This window comes from Canis lupus, chromosome 13 (genome assembly GCF_048164855.1).
Source record: "Canis lupus baileyi chromosome 13, mCanLup2.hap1, whole genome shotgun sequence".
In the NCBI taxonomy this organism is placed as follows: domain Eukaryota; kingdom Metazoa; phylum Chordata; class Mammalia; order Carnivora; family Canidae; genus Canis; species Canis lupus.
The window spans coordinates 25,415,137-25,436,100 of record NC_132850.1 but is presented as its reverse complement, the minus strand read 5'-3'; the positions used below and the strand labels follow the sequence as shown (position 1 = coordinate 25,436,100).

Sequence of the window (20,964 nt, the reverse complement as noted above, 5' to 3'; positions counted from 1 at the left end):
ATGAGCTTAGGATCCTCCTACTCCACCATCTTCCCTGGAAGAAAGTGTTTTGCTTTTTGCTTGAAGACTATGTGCTTTGTCCAAGAATATACTAAACTGAATATGGAGGAGAGATCCAAAATCTAAGATAACAGAATGAGGTTGAATGTACCAAGAATTATATGGATAATAGGATTATTGACTATTAGTAAATACAATTTAAGACATTAAAAATAAAATTTACAGTCTCAGATGTCTATCATATACCAATTTCCAGGGCATAACTACTAAATAAACTAAACATGAGATTATAAGTGGTAAAGTTTAACCTCATTAATGTCCTAAAGAGTTGTTGGAATGGATTCACAATGGAAGTAAGCAATTGCAAATTGTAAAAATACACACAGAAGTCAAGAGAGGAGGACAAGCAGTAACCAGCATCAGGAAGATACATACTAATATATCCTGAACTTCCAAATGCACTGGGGCTGTAACGGGCAACATAGATGTGAGTACACTGTCCTCCTAATGCCAGTATAATATATTTTATGTCCATTCATCTTCATGGAATTAGGGGCCTCTTACAGTCGATGATGTCAACAAAACAAAAATGAAACAAATCAAAGCAAGATAAACCCTGACTTGCTCAATACTTAGGGTATAGATCTAGGCTAGATTAGGCTTTGCTGTGAATTGAAGCAATAAGGAGCAATCAGAGGCCAAATTATAATGGGGTGGGGGTGGGAGTGGACTCTTTTGCACCTGAGAAATAATTCTTTTAAAGGAAAGAAAAATTTTGAGCATCACAGGAGATTAGTGGCCTTGACTATAATTGGGAGTTGGAAGAAAAGTGGGTCTGTAACTCAGTTCCTCACATTTTCCTCAGGGCAGGCAATTTTGACTGGACTAGATCTCCTTATTAATTGCTGGTGAAATTTACTAGCTGGAAGATAAATAAATGTCTTCCAGAAGCTGCTGTATACTGACCACATATCCTTTTAGCAGAGGACTTCTGGTTGCTAGGGATGTTACTGTAAATAAACCTATAATTTATGGATTTATGAGACACAGCTGAACTAGAGATTAGCAGTTGGTCATGGATTTTTTTGTAGCTACCTGGCTAGTAAGGTATAAAAGCTGAGAGAATGCCAGATTAACCAGATTCCTTTTAATGTTTATAATAGATATTGTTAGTGCTGGTCATTCTAACTTAAAATACATTCCACTATGGAATTCCACCTTCATTTTAGGAAGGTGAGTCTTGTAGGGTTAGGACATCCCAGATTTTGATTTGGCACTGATTGTGTCGCCTTTCTTGATTGTGTCCTTTGTGAATTAGTAGTAAAGCTTGATGCCAGGTAAGACACTTTGTGTAATCCTGATTGAGGATTGAGCCCTTTGGAGGAGGAGGGTAGTAACTATTACTTGAACTACAGATGACCTGAGATCCTACAGCCAGACATGAGAGATTAATGAACTAGCAAAATCTAAATCTCTGTGACTTAATGATAAAACAACCTCAAAAGAGAGCATTCGTGAGAAGGTAAAAGTAGGGAAGTGCTCAAGTAACATCATTATTATCTAAGAGCCAAATACATAAATGCTGCTTCTTCAGAATTCTTACATTTGAAGGTGACAGACTAACAGATGGAGGGAGTGGATGATGTGTTCCTGACACAAATTACAGAACTGGCACAGAGGCAAAATGAGGGACTTTCTGGACATCTGCTGGAAGTCTCAGTTGGCTAAAATCAGAGTATCTGACATGTTCTTGATTTGCCTTGCTGATGACTTCATCTCCCAAAAGGCAAAGAAAGCAAGAACAGAAACTGCTACCCTGATTTTGACCCTCTTCTTTAAAGAATTAGTAGAGTAAAAGAGATAGAAAGCCTCGAGGGAAAAAAAAAAAAAAAACAGTGCTGTTTTGGAAGTTGGTATAGCCATGAAGGAAAGCCTGGGTGTGTACTGATGAGTAATCTACATATTGTGAAAGCCAGCTTTATGAATGTAAGGGTTTATAGTCTGCCTTCCATGGGCTAGAACTCTTCATAAAGGAAGAGTTGTGAGTGTATTAGTTTTCTATTGCTGCTATAACAAGTCACTACATAATTCATGACTAAAAACAGTCCCAGTTTGTTTTCTCACAGGTTCATAGCTCAGAAGTCTGGACACAGTGTGCCTAAGGTGGAGTCTCAGCTTAAGGATCATATGTTCAAAATTAATGTGTTGTTTGGGCTAGAATCTTATTGGAGGCTCTGGGGAGAAGTCCACTTCTAAGTTCATGCAGGTTGTTGATCATATTCATTTCCTTAAAGTTATTGGACTAACATCCTTATTTCCTTGCTGGTCATGGGCTGGGGCTAGTCTTTGTTCTTAGAGGTTGCATCTGTTCCTTCTCATGCTTTTCATGTCACTCTTTTCAGTAACAGCATATCAGGTCCCTCTCACATGTTAAATATCTCTGACTTTTCTGTCTCCTGTATATCTTTGACCCCATAGGTACAACATTCTCTGCTTTTAAGGACTCTTGTGATTAGATTGGATACACATGGATCATTCAGAGTCCTTGCCCTGTCCTAAGGACTGTAACTTCAATTATGCGTGCAGAGTCCTTTTTTTTTTTCCTCTCTCGTATGTTAAAGGGCAGAGATCAATACATGGATATCTTTGGAAGATCATTTTGCACACCAAAGTGAGGATCTTTTTCAGATTTGAACTATGCAAAGAATCAGAGTAAGGTATGAAAAAGGCAGATGAAATTATCTTGAGCTCACATTTTAAAGGATTCTTTATAAAAAAAATTTTAAATACTTAAATTGTAAGAATAGCACAAGGAAGACTAATACCTCGAATGAGTTGATGCATTCAAAAACATTAAAAAAATACTGAAAGAACCATTACATTTATGTTTTCAGTAAGAAGATAAAGTTTTAGGCCTAGAGCTGGCCAGGATAAGAGTATTAATGAATATCCAAGAGATAAGGGAACTTTTCCCTTAAGATAAATAGTCTTGGTGGAAAAAAAATTCACACAAGAAATGTAAGAACTAATTGTTTTAGATGCTCAAATGGGCAGTGTCTTAGCCTACTTTAGCTGAATTATGTGCTAGGGCAGTGAAAGGATTTAAGGAAGAAAGCATCAAACATGATTTTTAAAGAATAATATTAAATGATAGAGAGTGAAGAAACACAAAGTAAAGCATTAACTCTGTCCTGTTCTGTTTAGTAGTTTAGACACTGACTTACATAAGGATATAGAAAGAGTTGCTCAGAAGTATCTGGTCTATAATTAAGAAGGAGAGTGTAAAAAAAAAAAGAATTAAGATACATTCAAACTTCTCAGAATTTTATTTCAGTGTTTATGAAGGGCTATTAACCATGAATACTCATTCAGATGTCATAAATTGATGTCGACCCAAACGGACCAGATAATATTCTTAAAAAGATAAAGGAGAATTGACAGTGCCTGAAGACTATTTTTGTTTGAGATAAACAAAAATACAAAGAAGCTATATAGTAAGATCTGATATTAATCTCTAGTTTCTCTATATTAAGAAACTGAAAACCCTTAACCAATATAGAAGAAAAAAATTTTTTTTCTGTGGTCTGACCTGTAGTCTTTATTTTAGAATTTGGTAATTCTTTTAAAATCTTGCCATGTTCTTCTCATCCTGAACAATTTTTACTTTGATAACTACTTTTTAAATTATAAATAAAAGTAATGTATTCCTTTTTTCAAAAAGAATACATATTATAGGTCAGAGCTGCATCTAGACAAAATTGTATTCTTTCGTGCATCTCTGTTTGTTTTATGGGATCAGTTTTCTTCTTCCTGAAATGTATTCTTAAAGATAATTTCCTTCATTGAGGGTCTGTTGAAGATATTTTCATGTCTGAAAATATCTCTATTTCACATTCACTGTTAGGTGATAGTATTGGTAGATATAAAATTTTAGGTTAACTGTTACTTTATTTTAGGTATTGAAAAGTATAGGTCATTTGTTTTACAATTTTTGTTGTTGTTGTTGGGTTCTGTAATCTACTAATTGTTATTATTTTGTTAGTTATCTATCTTTTCTCATTGGTTACTTCTCCTTATCTTTAGCATTCTGCAGTTTCATTTTGATGTGTCAGAGTAGAGATTTGTTTTTCTGTCATTTCTCCTGAATTGTTTTTATACTTCTGATTGCTAATACTTGATTGTCCTTTATCAATTCTATACATTTGTTAACCATTTTTTCCTTGAAAATTTGCCTCTCCTTTGTCCTTTCTACTTGTTAAAATTTATATCTTTACACTCCTTTGGAGTCCTTAATCTCCTTTTACAAAATTTTTCTCTCTTTATCTCTGTCTGCTACAATTCAGATAATTTCTTCAGTACTAACCTGCATTTTGTTAATTATCCCTTGAACAATGTCTGGTCTGGACCAAGACGTTGAAGTTTGTTTTTATTTCAATGAGAAGATTTTCAATATCTTTAAGTTTTTTGGCTTCTTTTCCAAAGTTGCCTTGTCTTTTTTTTTTTTTTTAAGATCTTATTTATTTATTCATGAGAAACACAGAGAGAGAGAGAGAGAGAGAGAGAGAGGCAGAGACACAGGCAGAGGGAGAAGCAGGCTCCATGAAGGGAGCCTGATTTGGGACTCAATCCTGGGTCTCCAGGATCACGCCCTGGGCCGAAGGCAGGCGCTAAACCACTGAGCCACACAGGGATCCCCCTCCTTGTCTTATTTTTTATAGATTTTTTTCTCATATCTTCAATTTTTGTCTGTATAATTATTTTGAATATCCACTTGATCATTTTTTACTGCAATTCCCAGGAGTCTAATTACCATATGTGTTGCTTTTATTGACTTTCACAATATTGTTTTCTTCCCCTAATATGGAAATTTGTGTATTATACTTATTTTCATGAGAAATTTATCTGTGGAGATCCTATGGGGCCTTAATTAAATATATTTTCTTCTGTCAGGTACCTATATAAATACATATAAACTAAATATAAATACATATATAAAGTAGAAGTTCAGAGTCTAAACTTATATGATGGCAAGACTTTGTGGATTTTTAGGAGGAGGCTTTTGTTTTTATTTCTATCATGATTCTAGACTGGGATCAAATTTTCATATGTTAGGAATTTAGTAATCTTTCTAATGTGAATGTAATAACGCAAGGTAGCTAATACAGAAAAGTTAGGTTTAGTGACAGAATGCAGTGCTGTTTCATTGAAAACCAGAAAGATGGGTTACAGGTCATGCAATCAGATACTGGCAGTTAGATTATACCAAGCCCATCTTTCTCCCTCCCTCCCTCTCTCCCCCTCTCTCCCTTATTCTCTCCCTCTCTCCATTCCTCCCTTCCTCTTTCCCTCCCTCCCTCTTTAAAAATTATTGGAAAAAGGCACATGCTCTTAATTCATAGGATCTGGGAGCTTATTCATACCATGCAAGATGGAATCTAGAGGACCTGCTTTTTGGATAGGTAGAAAATTAAGGAAGATATAATTTTAATATTTGAGAGAACTATTTTTGGTGTCTTCTAAGCTAACAGGATTCAATTCTCAAATACTAGGCTTATTTAAAAAGTCATATAGTAAATGATGTTATCAGCACACAAACAGACCTACCCAGTGAACGTGAAAGTTAGAGAGCAAAAATATTACGAAAAATCTAAATTATGAAACCTAAGACAGGAATGGAGAGAAACATGAAATGTAGAGAAGAATGGAGGATTTACAATCATAAAGGCATTACAAAGGCCAGGTAATGTAAATTAATACTATCATTTAATCCTACAAGTAGTTGTAGGGGAGATGTAGTCTATGCTTTACTGGTTTAGAAAATGGAGACCTTAATGTTTTGGTTGACCTAACATCATACAGTTAATAAAAAGTAGAACTGGCATTTGAATCCAGGTCTGAGTCCAAAGGTCATCCTAAGAGTACACTTGTTTATGCAAGGCCATACCATGAGGAGAGCACAGACTTGGTTTCAATCCCTCATCTACTATGATTAATTTTTATCCTTTATTTAGTCTCTTCTCCTGAATCCACATCTGAATAAAACTTTAATTTCTTACATCTGTCTCTGGCCTGCCTCAACTAAACTCATCTCATGTTCCCAGACAGATATAAAGTCTTGGTCAAGAACCCAGGATCTAGAATCAAACTGCCTAGTAGGAATCCTGGCTCCACCACTTAAAATCCGTGTGACCTTGGGCAAGTTTTGAAATTTCTCTGTGTCTGAGCTTCTCAGCTAAAAACCAGAAGGAAAAATAATAATAGTGAATTTCTCCACGTGATACATAGTAAGCACTTCCAAAATGCTAATTTCAGCAATATTCTTGATTGGGGGAGGGACAATACATATGTGTAGGGTGACATACAAAATATTTGTGTTTGACATACATGTAAACCAATTAGAAAAGTTACTGGTGCTACCACTGAAGAAGAATTCTTGAAGCATTTAGATTTTTATTGCTATATAGTGTGTCAAAGTCCCACAGGTCCTGGAAAAAAAGCAAAATTAGCTGGGGGTGGTGAGAAGGTACTCAAAAGACAAAGCACTAGGGCTATTTGCCAGTTAGTATATGAATATTCTGGTTTTTTTTTAAAGATTTTATTTATTCATAAGAGACAGAGAAAAAGGTAGAGACATAGGTAGAGGGAGAAGCAGGCTTCCTGCAGAGAGTCCGATGTGGGACTTGATCCCAGGACCCCAGGATCACTCCCTGAGCTGAAGGCAGACACTCAACCGCTGAGCCATTTGAGCTCCCAGCACAGAGCTCAACAGAGGCTTGAACGCACAACCCTGAAATCAAGACCTGAGCTGAGATCAATAGTTGGATGCTTAACTGACTGAGCCACCCAGATGCTCCATAAGCATTTTTTATCAACAACAGATGATATAGCCAAACTAGTATGTACGAGTTTGATATAGCCCTGAGTATACGGGAAAAAAAAGTTTGATGAGAGTAACTAGTGTCTACAAAACTAGCCAGGCTCACAATTCCATATTGGAACATTATTCTTCTGATGGGGATATTGCCTTTAAATCTCATTCCACTAGTGTAGTTGTTGAGAAAAACAATAACCAATATTACTGAGCACTTCTTAAGTGTGAGGCTTTGTGCTAAATAAGTTGCATGTAAAAATTAAGTTAATCTTCACAAAAACATATCGAGGTGGACACCATTAATATATGTAATTTGCAGAGAAAATGAGGGTGAGAGAGTATTAGAATTCATTGAGGAAAACAAAATACCAAGTTATTTCCAATGGAGTGTATTTAATGTGGATGTTGGATCAAATAATGATGAAAGGCAAATAAAATAATGATGGAAGAGAGCAAAAAGGGGATGTGGACAACATCCAAAGATTAATAATGGTTGGTAGCAGCTATCATTCCTAGAGCTAAGAAAAGAAAAGAGATCATAGGAGATTAAAAGAGGCACTCTGCAGGGCTCAAGGTTGGACTTCCTTGGGGAAGCTCTGCTCAGCTGGTGTTTGATCCCTGTGGAAGTGTCATCACTTGTCAGGGGCTCAGATCACCAAGGATACTGTTGCATACTTGGACAGCCTAAAGAGCATGTAGCTCAAAGGGTAAGTGAGGGGAGCAAAGCAGTTATTTCCACTCTATAAAAGGAACAGATTCAGGTTTATATCCAAACCTGAGTGTGTGTGTGTTGTAAAGCTAACGCTCAAAGTCAAAGAAGAAAGTATAGGCTAGAGTCAACAATTTGCTGCTGTTGGAGCAGTACTAATGGAAACTGAGTAAAATGTGGTTCAAGGCCCTTCCTTCCACAGACTTTCCAATTTCTCTTTATTACTCCCCAAAGCAGAACCTAACAGTAATCCAGCTGACAAGAGAGTCTGAAAAATGTAATTTGCATAGTGTCCACACTACCAACAGAGAAAGATGTATGAAATTAAGAGCTTGGAGCTGAAACCTGTGTAGGTTGTATGCCAGTGCATACAATGCAGGTATGCATAGGTTGTAATGCAGAGTTTGCAGCTATGTAGGTTATTTGCCTTCACAGGGATGAATTGTAAAGCACCATCTCTGGGAACCAAGTCTCTTACTGCTCAGAGTGTGAGTTGACAGATAAGCCTGGGAAAGAGATCAAAATATTCCACATGGCATGGATTAGAGTTGGAGATATCAATATGAACTCATTTTATCTTAATATAGATACATACAAAAGTATGGTCACATACAAAAGTGTATGTGCATAAGTGTGAGTGTACATAATGTGCATGTGTATACACACACATTTGTGTGGGGGTTAGTATACACACATATATTTTCTTTCTTTGTCAGCTAGAGAGCCTAGGAGCAATGGCATTTCGTAGTAGTGAGCACACTTGAAACCCAGATCTTGTTTTCCAATGACATCTACCAGTAAAAGAAACCAGGGCTCCTTATGAAACTGGCAAGGAATATATACGATGAGCCTACATGTAGCGTCTTTCTGGGTCAGAATGAAGAAAGTGTAAACTGCATTGAAGACCAGCAGGCTTCAAACCTATCATGGTCATAAAAAAGAAAGAAAGTCTGAGAAACTGTCACAGTCAAGAGGAAGATAAGGAGACCTGATGGATAAAGGGAATGTAGTGTACTGGATAAGGCTTTGAAACAGAAAACTAAGGAAATCTAACTAAACTATAGACTTTAGTTAATAATAATGTTTCAATATTGGTTATTTAGGTGTAACAAATGAACCAATCATTCTAATGTTTATGATAAGGGGAAACTGGGCTTGAGGTATATGGGGACTCTGCACTATTTTGGCAATTTTTCTGTAAATCTAAAACTATTCTAAAAAGGCACCATCTCCCTTGGGAATGTGGATTATAGAATTTATTTATATATATATATATGCATATAATGATAGATTATACTGTATTACACAGATTATGTTATATAGCATATTGTTAGACTAGATGAAAGAAGGTTCATGGATGGAAGGGCACTATTTTATTACTTGGCATTCAAGTTCTTAGGAAAATAACCTATCATCTGTCTTATTAGCATGCTCAGGGGGAATTTTGGAAGCTTGGAAAAGATAATGGTGTATATGAAATGAGGTGAAGATGCCAACTATGCCTTATTAGAGTATTAAGGAAAGCTCAGAGAGGTAGGTACTATAGGATCTCAGTACCCAACAGGTAACGTGTGTCCTAAGGTCACTAAGAGGATATCTCCTTAACAGATCAAGAAATGTGCTATATAGAGGGATATTAGCAAGAAGCTCAGTGGTGGCTATCCTATGTTAAGCAGCATTGGTTGTAGGAAATACTGTTGAAAAGTAAGTTCTTTCGTGTCATTAAAATTGTACCTTCTTAGAAGAGGAGCCAGGGGTAGCACCTAAACATTAGGGACAAAGTGGGTGATGTTAATATCATGGGCAGTAGATCAAATTGCCCCAAGGGATATCAACCTGCAGGTATCAAGCTGGGTGTTCTTGCAGGCAAGGTAAATTAAAAGTGGATAAGCAAGTGGCTGATGCCACTTATTCCAAAGGAAAATTGTCATCATTATTCAATTTCTAGATGTGAGACATTCCTCAGACCTAGAGCCCATCAGTTTAAGGATAGGCCATGGTCTCTTGAAGAACCCCACAACAACCCAGATATATATAGTAGTGACTCCCTCAGTCATTAACCCCCAAATACTGCTGCCAGTTCTCAGAGTAACTGCACTCTGAAGAAAGGAAATTTCCAAAACTTTTGGAAGCTGTTGGATAAGTGTTCAAGCTTATACTGATATTGGGAGTTCAAAAATGCCATCAAGAAACCCCTATTAGATTAGGGCTCTTGGAGGCCAGTTGATAGCTCAAATGTCTCTCACTGCAACTTTAAGGAGTCCAGGGCTAACCATGTACTTATCTGAAAATTTCCTGAGTATCTGGTAAGAATGTATTTAGTATCTGGAAGAGTCATCATAACTGTTTCCATGTGATAAAAAAGCCAGATACCCCTAAAACACCTAGGCCAAGGTAATAAATCAGAAACTATACTGTTTGTAGACACATAAATGACAGAGTTTAGTGCCATCTCCAAAGATCAATGAATACAGTGGTGACTCTCATTATATACCTAATGATATCTATATATCTAATATATGTCACTAAGCTAGACCCTCCAAAGGCAGTAGATTGTAGTGAATACCAGCTTTCCCAAATGAGTGGAATGAGAAGAGTGGTCCTATTTGAGCAAAGAATGGTTGTTTGTTGTCTTTGCCCAGTACGTTTACAACTGACCAGATATATGAGGTCTAACACATGATTGCAACATAAGATCCAACACATGAGGTCAAGTCAAAGGGTCGGCAGTGCACTGTTAATATCCTAGAGTTCTGAACTCCTCTTATGCCCGAAGTCAGTGAGCATCACACACAATCACCTTGTCAGGAATATTCTGGAAGCTCAATCTTAAGTGAGCTTAATCCTGTGAAAGAAATAATTCACTGGCTTGCAGAGAGCAATACTGTCTTCAGGCTACCCCCCAGGCCATAAGACCCAGCCCAGGGGCCTTGGAACAACCTCACAGACCTGAGTAATGGAGCACCTTGGGGCCTCTGGTTGATCTCATGACATAGGGTTGAAATTTGAAAAGTGAGAGAGAAACATAAAGACCAAGGGGACTCCACATGGATCCTAGTCTGAGCCTGAGACTCTCTGCCTGGACATAACTAGTAGCCTCTACTGGCTCCAGGCATAAGAGGGAAACTTTGACAATTTTGAGGAAGGCCTCTTGAAGAGCAGAGCCTGGATCTAAGGGAGTTACTGGTCTCTATTCTGAGCTCTAAGAGGACAGGATTGGGTCTGTTTACCTCATGGTTTTATCAATACCAAACACTTAATACATTTTTTGAAGGATGAGTAAATTAGAACTTGATTGCCAAAAGCATGAAAGATTAGTTGATTGTTGCAAAATTTTAACTAAAGTTTCTAGTTCCTTAAACATAAATTTTATATTATGCCTTTCTCATAAGATTTTTAAAACCTTAGTGTACTAAGCTATATAAATGCTTAGAAGAGTATCCGGCACAGATATACTTAAAACATATTTGTTGAACAAATGAATGAATAATTAATGAATCCGTGTACGAAAGAAAAGTTTTTTTTAGGTTTTCTGTTTGTAGAGCTTTAATTCATCATTTAATTCATGATTTCTGATTCTATAATGACTTAAAAAATTAATCTCAGAAAGGTTAGTCTGGCCCCGGTTTACCCTGGCTGGTAATTAAGAGAATATAGATATATATCTTATCTCCTGTCCTCTTTATTTTTTTCTTTTTTAAAGAATGGAACTTCTGGGTTCCAGGAACCAATATTTACCTTCATGTCAACACACAGTAAGTGCTTAGTAAATTTTAGAAGGACTCAGCTGACTTTATGGAAATAAAACTAATTGATTGTATTGGTGATGCTCTTGCCTTGGAGGTTGCCAGTATCTGTATAGTTTCTTTCTTTTTTCTTTTTTTTTTTTTTATCTGTATAGTTTCTTATCTGTCCTAAGTTTGTAGAGGCCTTGAAGATTCTGACAAAAATCTGGGTTTAAGTTCAGTTTTAGAGATTTCCCAGTAAAAGTTCTAAAAGAGTGATTTTAGAGGGGTTAATTTCCTTATGGTTATTTCCAGTTTTTCATTTATTTAAATTTAAAAATAGCACTCAAAAGGCTCAAAGGATTGCAGAAAGTATAACTTAAATATTTTGAAGCATGTAGGAAAATGCTAGCTTTTTCTTTTATTCTTGAGTTTTAAGCATTGTATAACAACCAAAAATATATTGGATATTTAATTCATCTGTTGGACTGTCTAATTCATATTAATAAAAAATATGCTGAGATTTATTCATATTGCAGCTTTCCTTGGAAAATCTTTGAGGGCTAAGATTATTCTTTTTTTTTTTTAGATTATTCTTTTATACATATACAAAACCCTCAGACTCTGACATATTTTATCTTAAAATAACAACTACCGTTCAAGGAAAATGTATAATTCCTCGGTAGCTAAAAAGCTAGAAATATCTCTGCAGAGGTTTAGCATATTCTGGAGGAGAATAAGAGGAAGTCTAAATAAACTTATTTGAATGTATGGCTAAAATATTCAAAATGTGTACTCTTAATTTTTTTGCATTTAAAATGTCATTAATATGTAAAGTCACATAACTGGTATCTTAAAATGCTGGCCACATTTCTCACTTTACAAATGACTGCATTAGGATGACAGCTGTCAGTATGATCTTCCAGCATAAAATTGGGAGTTTGATAATTTCCCCTGTCGTCTTAGTTATCCAAGAAGATATTGTCATCTTCAATAAGAAGTAGAAAGTGGTCCTCACCAGAGGATGTCATGATTTTCTTTAAAGTATCACAGTGATTCAACCTACATATTAATATCATGCTAATTGGCATTGTATAGCTAATATTGATCAGAGTCTACTTTTTTCCTTCTCTATGAAAAACATAAAAATAGATGAGTTACAGCAAGAGGGATGCATAGCTGGGCGTAAAGCACTAAAGTTTTGCTGGGTGTGTGACTGGCTCAATGAAACCCTGAGATAATGCACTCTGCAATCATGCAGATTTGAAAAAAAAAAAAGATCATGCAGTTTTGGATTGACTGTAATTCTCCATCAGCCCTTATCCTCCACAGCAGCCTTACGCCAGTTATTCCTTTAGCTTCCTATAGTGTAGCTTCATATTGCACAGGTGATTTGGGGGGGACCTCAAATATGGTATTATGGTGGAGTTTCACTGTTTTGCTGTATTTCGACTCAATACTATTTCCTTTTTCTTGCCATGGGACTCCTGTTTCTGTTTCTGTACTTTTTGGTAACATCTGTTGTTACCTTCGGTGTGAGTCTGACTTGACATCTGCCTCACTATTTGAATCCTAGGCCTGCCTTACTGTGGGCCTGACTTGACATCGAACTCACTATTTGAATACTAGGCCTGCCTTACTGTGCTTCTGACTGCTGCCTATATTGAATATGTGTTGTTTCTCAGTTGGCTTGGTCATCTGGTGCCTGTATCCCCTACCTAGAATAAAATGTGAGTCCTTGTTTCATCATCATTTTGCTATCGGTGTATAAACCCAAATAACTCATAGATGACCATGTTTATTGGAGAGAAGCAGACTGTACTGCCTCTGAATGTGTCATTCAATAGTGAGCCTTTCAGAAAATCTCTGTTGCCTTATGCAAGAAGTTGTGGGCATCATAGTCATACATTTGGAAACTGTTATAATAGAAGAGTTAAGACTACTGCATCTGGAGTCATAGTGATTGGTCTGAATATCAGCCCACCATTTGCTAGCTGGATGATTTTGGCCTCTGTTTCCTGCCCTGTAAAACTGGGATATTTGGACCTGTGAGGACGATTCAGTAAAATAATTTACTAAATAATTACATGCCCCAAGTGCTCTACAAACATCTTATTTGTTGCTCACCACTCTCTATGTTAGGTATATCAGGTCTCATGTCATGATTCAACCAGAATAGACCCTGCCATTCTTTCTATACTTTTTTGTTGTTTTCTTTTAAAATATCTTCTATTATTTGGATGCTCAGATATTTATGAGCTTCCTGGACAGGGAGATTATATTATGTTTTGTGTCATGCTAAAAACCAGTTCTTATTCCTGGTGATTACAATATATATATTTTTTGAATAAGTAAATTAATAACTTTCCTGAAAGCAATTTTATAATGAATCTGTCATGGCATTAGAAATTATTATATTTTTTCACTTTTTCTAATGGAGCAAAGTGGGAAAGTTATAAAAATCTCATAAATAAGAAGCATGATTGGAGATCCCTGGGTGGCTCAGCGGTTTGGCGCCTGCCTTTGGCCCAGAGCGTGATCCTGGAATCCCAGGATCGAGTCCCATGTTGGGCTCCCTGCATGGAGCCTGCTTCTCCCTATACCTGTGTCTCTGTGTCTCTGTGTCTCTGTCTCTCTCTCTGTGTCGCTCATGAATAAATAAATAAAATCTTAAAAAAAAAAGAAGCGTAATGACAAAAGATATTCACTGCAAGAGATCATTGTTTCCAATGGGTCATATTTGGACTATCTTTCTATCTTTCTTTTTTTTTTTTTTTACTATCTTTCTTTTCTGGATAAAAGTTGCATAACTTTAAAAAAAAAGGTCATTAATGGTGGGCACATTTTATATTCAATTTTGAATTATTTTCAAAAATGACTTAGTGGAAATCCCCTTAAAGAAAAGCAAATATAGTAGGCATGCCACAATTTAGAAAAAGGCATATAGCATCAGAGCTATGATTAGAACCTTGGCCCTACATCCTTAAAAACGTATAATATTGATAGATGTTAAGAAAAATGGCTCTTAAAACTTCATGTGTGTTGTACAGATTTGTTAGTACCTCAAAGATATCAGACTTGCCTCATTTAAGTTCATTGCCACTCATGTGATTAAGTTCATCTATGATTTGTCTATTTGGAATACAGTCACTCTTGGGTCACTTCTACTCTGAAGCACTCTCATTTATGCCACATGCAGCCATTCATTTGCTCTGGGCTGTATTCATTGAATATATGAATGGATTATGTTATGTACACATAATTTCATTTAGAATTCATTAGAATGAAACTTAAGCCGAAACACAAGGGAACCTGCCATGACACACGGGACCTGGAAATCCTGTCTTTCACCTTGAGAAGTTGGTTATACCCTATCAAGAGTTGGTAGTTAGGGGTAATGGTAGGGATGACCACATTTCCTGTTACTCCTCCTTTTCTCCTCAATATCACCCCACGTGGACATATCTGTGTGTCAGAAATGTGGGTTTAATATTATATCAATGAAAATAGCTTAGAATTGAATATTAAGTACTCTCTCTTCCAAAATATTCCCCTTTGCCACGGAAAGTTCTCCTCTGGTTACTTTGTTGTGTTGTCTCTCTCTCTTCTTCCTCTCTGCACTGCTTCCCGCTATACCAACCCTCCATCTCACTCTGTTCTTCTTCCCCAGCTTCTTTTTACCTTCTTCCTTCTCCTCCTCCCTCTCTCCTTCTCCTCCTCCCTCTCCCTTCCTCCCTTCTCTCTGTTCTTCTCTGCTCTCTTCTATCCTGAAATCCTCAATGATTTATTATGAAATACATTTTAGATATGGTTTTTTTTCGTCTGCTTCATTATTGTATAACCTAGATTCAGCTTCCTCCCTAATAAGGCTACATCCCTCTAGCAAATTTGGAAACAAGGAATTTTGCCTCACATCTGCTGCTGAATCAGTTATATACTGCAGCTGCTCATCTTACTGCCTAGCTCTCTTCCCCCAACTGATGTTTCAGGTAGATACTGTCCCACACAAAGATGCTCCCTTTTTGACAAGCAACTAGGTTATCTATGTTGTAACGATCATCTCTTTTTATCGTGGTAGACTTAAAAAATTCTTCCTCCACTTTTCTCTCTGCATGTGTCACTATGTGACCTTGATATTATCTAATCCAGTGTTTGCTCCTCTGTATAGGGAATCAGGATATTTCTAGTTCTTATTCTATTTCCATGTCATTGTAGCAGGTGGTATTTAATATGCATTTATGTTTCTTGTTAGAGGAAAACACAGATGATTTATTATATGCTTCTAGTCTCTTCATTTTTCCTCCTAACTTTTAGCTTTGGAAAATAGCATCAGTGTTTAGAAACTATGGAACAAAAACTTAAGCACAAAAAGGAAATGGGTCCTTGGCTAATTACTAGTAAATATTATACCTACTTTTTACTTCTTTATTTATTTATTCATGAGAGACACACATTTATTCATGAGAGAGAGAGAAGGAGACAGAGACAGAGACAGAGACACAGGCAGAGGGAGAAGCAGGCTCCATTCAGGGAGCCTCACGTGGGACTCAACCCCAGGTCTCCATGGTCACACCCTGGGCTGAAGGTGGCGCTAAACTACTGAGCCACCCGGGCTGCCCTCTAGTTTTTACTTCTATTATAAAATTATACAACTTCTTTAACATCTGAAATGGCATGACTCTGAGAACTGAAACAACTTTAAGGTTATAACCTGTAGACATATCAAACTCATATCTAGAAATCAACTCATCATTCCTCACTACAAGTTGTTTTTCCTTCTTGGTTTCTATGGGATTTCTGCCCATGTCCACTGGGCCAGTCGTTACACATGGAATTGTCCTTGACATTGCTGTCTCCTCCACTTCTTAAATTTAAAGATTCTCCAATGTCTGTCTACTCTAATGTGAATATCTCCTGAATCTTTTATTCTCAGTCTATCCATACTGACAGCACCTTGCACCAACCTGCTAACTACTGTCTCCATTTCTAATCTTGATTCTGTTCACTCTTTTCTTCACATTGCATAAAGAGTGATATTTCTAACATGGCTGTTTGAGTGGACTCTTCCTTTGCTCAATTCAGTGGATCTTAGTTGCTTTTATGATACAGTCTAAAGTTACCAGGCAAATACAACAGGCCAGCTGCCTGTGCATTCAATTTTCCTTTATTGCATTACCAAGTACCCCTGGTTTCTATTGGCTTACTGTGATGTCAGGATATGGATTCCATCTAAGTTCCAAGAATTCAGCAGGGGGCTTGGGTGAGCCCAGTCAGTCCATTCCAGTACCTAGCTTTCATGTGAACCATATTGACCAACTGAAGTGAAACTGAGGATTTTTCTGGAAATAGGACTCACCTTCCTTTTTTGTTTCTGTTCTGGATGTAAAGAGGAAGTGAACAGGTCTGGGAGGTATTGATAGTCTTTGAGATGACCAGTGCAAATGTTGGGGTGCCAAGAATGAAATCTTGGTGAGGAATTGGACCTGGGAAAAGAAAAAAAATAAGCTGAGTTCTAATCTAATTGTTTGCACAGTCATCTCAGGACCTAGAGAGGCTTTCCTGTTACTTGGTACTGAAAGCATCTGCTGAAAACATCTGAACTTCTACTTCTCCTGCTTCAATTTAATCTCTATGATGGAATTGTACAGAATTTCTTTTGGGTCATTCTTTCTCTTATCTCTGGGTCATTGCACTTACAGCTTCTCCATATTAAGCAGTTTTCTCTCTTTTCTGTTCACCTCTGAAAAACTTGGCTAATTTCCAAATATCTTTTAGGTCTGAGTTTTGATTTCAGAAAGCTTTCCTCCAGTTTCAGGTTTGGTACCACTCTTGTGTTTTCCTCTTTTACAGCGCTCATAATATTGGTTCCTATAATTGTCTACTTGTCTGTACCTTCAGTAAACTATAAGCTTTGCCATGATAGGGACCATGTCCACATTGTTAATTACTACATCTTTGGTCCTCAGTTCAGTGTATGGTGCATGATAACAATTGGTTCATTCATTTACTCAGTAAACATTTATAAAACACCTTGTATGAACCTGAGACATCTCTAAGACCTGGATATAAAATAGAATATATTACAGAGAGAACCCTCCTCTTGTGGAGTTCATATTCTAGAGGGTAGGTAGGGAGAGTACACCACTAAAACACTACATATAGAATAGGTTGGAATGTAGTACTGCTCTGAAGATGAACAAATCAGGGGAAAAGCAGAGTAAATGAGTGAATAAACTTGAAGTTGGGCTTTTGTTTTATGTTGACAACGTTATAAAATTCAAGAAACTTAATTTTTTCTGGCCATTTAAACTGTTCCTAGCAATTTTTTTTATAGAGGATGATTTGCTATGAAATAAGTGACCAGCAGTTGAAAGATCATTGTTTAATCATCACCTAGAAACACCTTAAACCTCCCCTTACTCTACATTTTTAGTGCAATAATTTTAACAAGTAATGTTTCTAAGAATCTGTTAACCACCTGCTTAGCCTTTTTTCATTGTGTTGGAATCATTCAGATTATTATTATAGGTTATGATAACCTAAAATAATAAAACCTAGAGAAAACTTATGAATATTTAAATTCCTCAATCATATCTTTGTGCAAGTTGTCAGTTTAAAATTGTCTTTAAAATGATTGCTCAAAGTCAATTTTTCGTTTTCTTTCCAAAATCATGAATTATAAATTATAGTATAGAAGTACCTATGAGATAAGATTTAATAAGGAGTTCATAACATCTTTGAAGTGGTTTTAAATTACCTTAATTTCAGCTTTTGAGTCCTGATACATTTTTTTGAAACTAGATACAAATACTATAATAAAGGAAAGAGATTTTTGTTATTTTTATGAGTACTAATGGACTTTTTAAAAAAGATTCCAAAAAATTTCATTTCTTGTTTAAATTATAGTTGTTTGGAAATACAAGTTTCTAACCTGGCAGTAACATTTTGCTTCTCCTATATGTGTTTCTTTTGAAATTTATGTATATATTTATGGATTTCTAGTTTCCTTTAGAAAGTCCACTTTTCTTTATAATATTAACACAAAAATCTAACCTACTACATTTTCTTTTGTCATTTTACATAAAAAATGGTAGAAAAAGATGTACTTATTTAATCAGTACATAGTTAGACTGCTTCTTATGTGCCAAGCACTGTTCATTATTCTCAATTATTTGAATCACAATAAATCTTTATTGAAAAATATCAACTAGAGTTCTATCAAAGTATATCATTGAAATAAAAATCTCTTGGGTTTTTGGAAATCTTTCTGTATAACTAAGGTGAATTCTGTAGCTCAGAGACCTTAAAGGTTAGGGAGGAAAAAGATATTTCTTCTATTAGGGAGGAAAAAGATATTTCTTCTAAAGGGTAAATACAAATAAACTGGAGACCCCATCCCAAAGTATCTACACTTAACAGGATTTGTTTGCTAAAGTATTTAGTCAGTTGGTGACATGTGAGAAGCATGGTGCTAAGCTGACATTTCACATTCTTCTATTCTCAGCTGTGAACAGTGAAGCTTTCAGGTATCTCCGTTGTTTTTACATTGTAATCTCAGGTTAGAATAAAACCCATGTGTCTAGAATGTCCTGCTTGCTCAGTACACCTTGTCTGGTGTACTGAGTTCCAAGTACACCACTGGAATGCATAGGGCTCAGTTCCACTCAGTGGATAATGGCAGTAAGTGTTTGGTAGCCAGCCTCCAAGATGACACCCAATGATTCCCACCTCTTTGTATTCACATCTTTGTGTAGCCCTCTGCTATACTGTACCAGGATTGTCTGTGTGATCAATAGAAGTTAGTGGAAGTGATGCATGTCACTTCCAAAATAAGGTATAAACGACTGAAGCTTCTGTTTTGAGAGCTCTCTTTCTCTTGTGCCACTTGCTTTAGGGAAAGTCATGATGTTGTGTGAACAGCCTTATGGAGAGGACTATATGGTAAAACAAATTGAAGCCTCCATCAGAAGTCACATGCGTGAACTTAGAAGTGAGTTCTCAGCCTCTAGAACTGCAGCCCTGGCTGACTTCACTGCAGTCATAGGAGATGCTGAACCACCCACCTAAGCCCTACCCTAATAGCTGACCCTCATAAACTTTAAGATAATACATGTTTTTAACTTGTTACTAACTTGAGGAGTATTTTGTTACATAGTAATAGAGAACTAAAACACCTTTAAATTATTAAATTTTGTCTTTTGGTTTCATAAACTAGGTCGGGAGTTCAGTACAATGAATTTTCGATAACTGAAAACTATTCTTGGAGTGAAGTCAGGAAAACTTACAGACTTGTTGCTTTTCCATGATGCAGAAAATACTTGTCACCTTATATTTTCAGTCTTCCTTTCTCTTAATTTTATGGACATATCTTCAAAGAAGAGAGGGAAGAAGAGAGTAAATGAAGAATTGGAAGGAGCATAGTGAGTGCTAGATATTTTTCAGGCTTGTGCTAGATAACCCATTTACTCTTGTCCACAGTGTCATTAAGCTTGCCAACCCCGTTTTTACTTAGAGAAGTTAGATATCATGTAGCTAAAACATTTCACAACTTCAAAAGAATTAAACTGGACTACTTTCTTACACCATACACAAAAATGAACTCAACATGTATTAAAGACCTAAATGCAAGACCTGAAACCGTATAAATCCTAGAAGAGAGGACAAACAGTAATTTCTCTGACATTGGTCAGAGCAGTATTTTTCTAGATTTGTTTCCTGAGGCAAGGGAAACAAAAGAAAAATTGTTGGAACTCCCTCAAAATAATAAGCTTCTGCAGAGTGAAGGAAACAGTTCATAAAACTAAGAGGCAACATGGAATGGGAGAAGACATTTGCAAATGACATATCCAATAAAGGGTTAGTATCCAAAATATATAAAGAACTTATAAAGCTCAACATCCAAAAAAACCCAAATAAACCAATTAAAAAATGGACAGAAGATAAAAGCCATTTCTCAAAAGAAGATATACACATGGTCAATAGACACATGAAAAGATATTTATCATTACTTACCATCAGGGAAATGTAAATTAAAACTACAATAAGCTATCATCCAACACCTATCTGGATGGCTAAACTCAACAACACAAGAATCAACAAGCGTTGGCTTGGAGAAAAGTGCTGGATGTGGAGAAAAGGAAACACTTGTGGACTGTTGGTGGGAATGCAAACTGGTGCACCCACTGTGGAGAACAGTATGGAGGTTCCTCACAAAATAAAAAAACAGAACTACCCCATGATCTAGCCATTACACTACTGAGAATTTACCCAAAGAATACAAAAACACTAATTCAAAGGGATACATGCACCCCTATGTATATAGCAGCATTATTTGTAATAGCCAAATTATTAGTGTACATCAATTAATGAATAAAGAAGAAATGGTGTATGTTTACAGTAGAATATTATTCATCCATAAAAAGAGTGAAATCTTGCCATTTGCAATGACATGGATGGAGCTAGAGAGCATAGTGCTAAGTGAAATAAGTCAGTCAGAGAAAGACAAATGCCATATGATTTCACTCACTTGGGGAATTTAAGACACAAAACAAATGAGCAAAGGGAAAGAGAGAGAGACATACCAAGAAACAGACTCTTCATTATAAAGAACAAACAGATGGTTACCAGAGGAGGGTGGGTGAAATATATAATGGGGATTA

The 20,964-nt window shown here is 36.3% G+C and overlaps 1 long non-coding RNA gene across 1 annotated transcript; it reads left to right on the top strand.

Moving 5' to 3' along the window:
• Positions 1–16,571: 16,571 nt before the first annotated feature.
• Positions 16,572–19,436, top strand: LOC140602174 (uncharacterized). The gene is made up of 2 exons (XR_012005146.1): positions 16,572–16,774; positions 19,200–19,436. It is a non-coding gene; the product is annotated as an uncharacterized lncRNA (long non-coding RNA).
• The last annotated feature ends 1,528 nt before the right edge of the window (positions 19,437–20,964 follow it).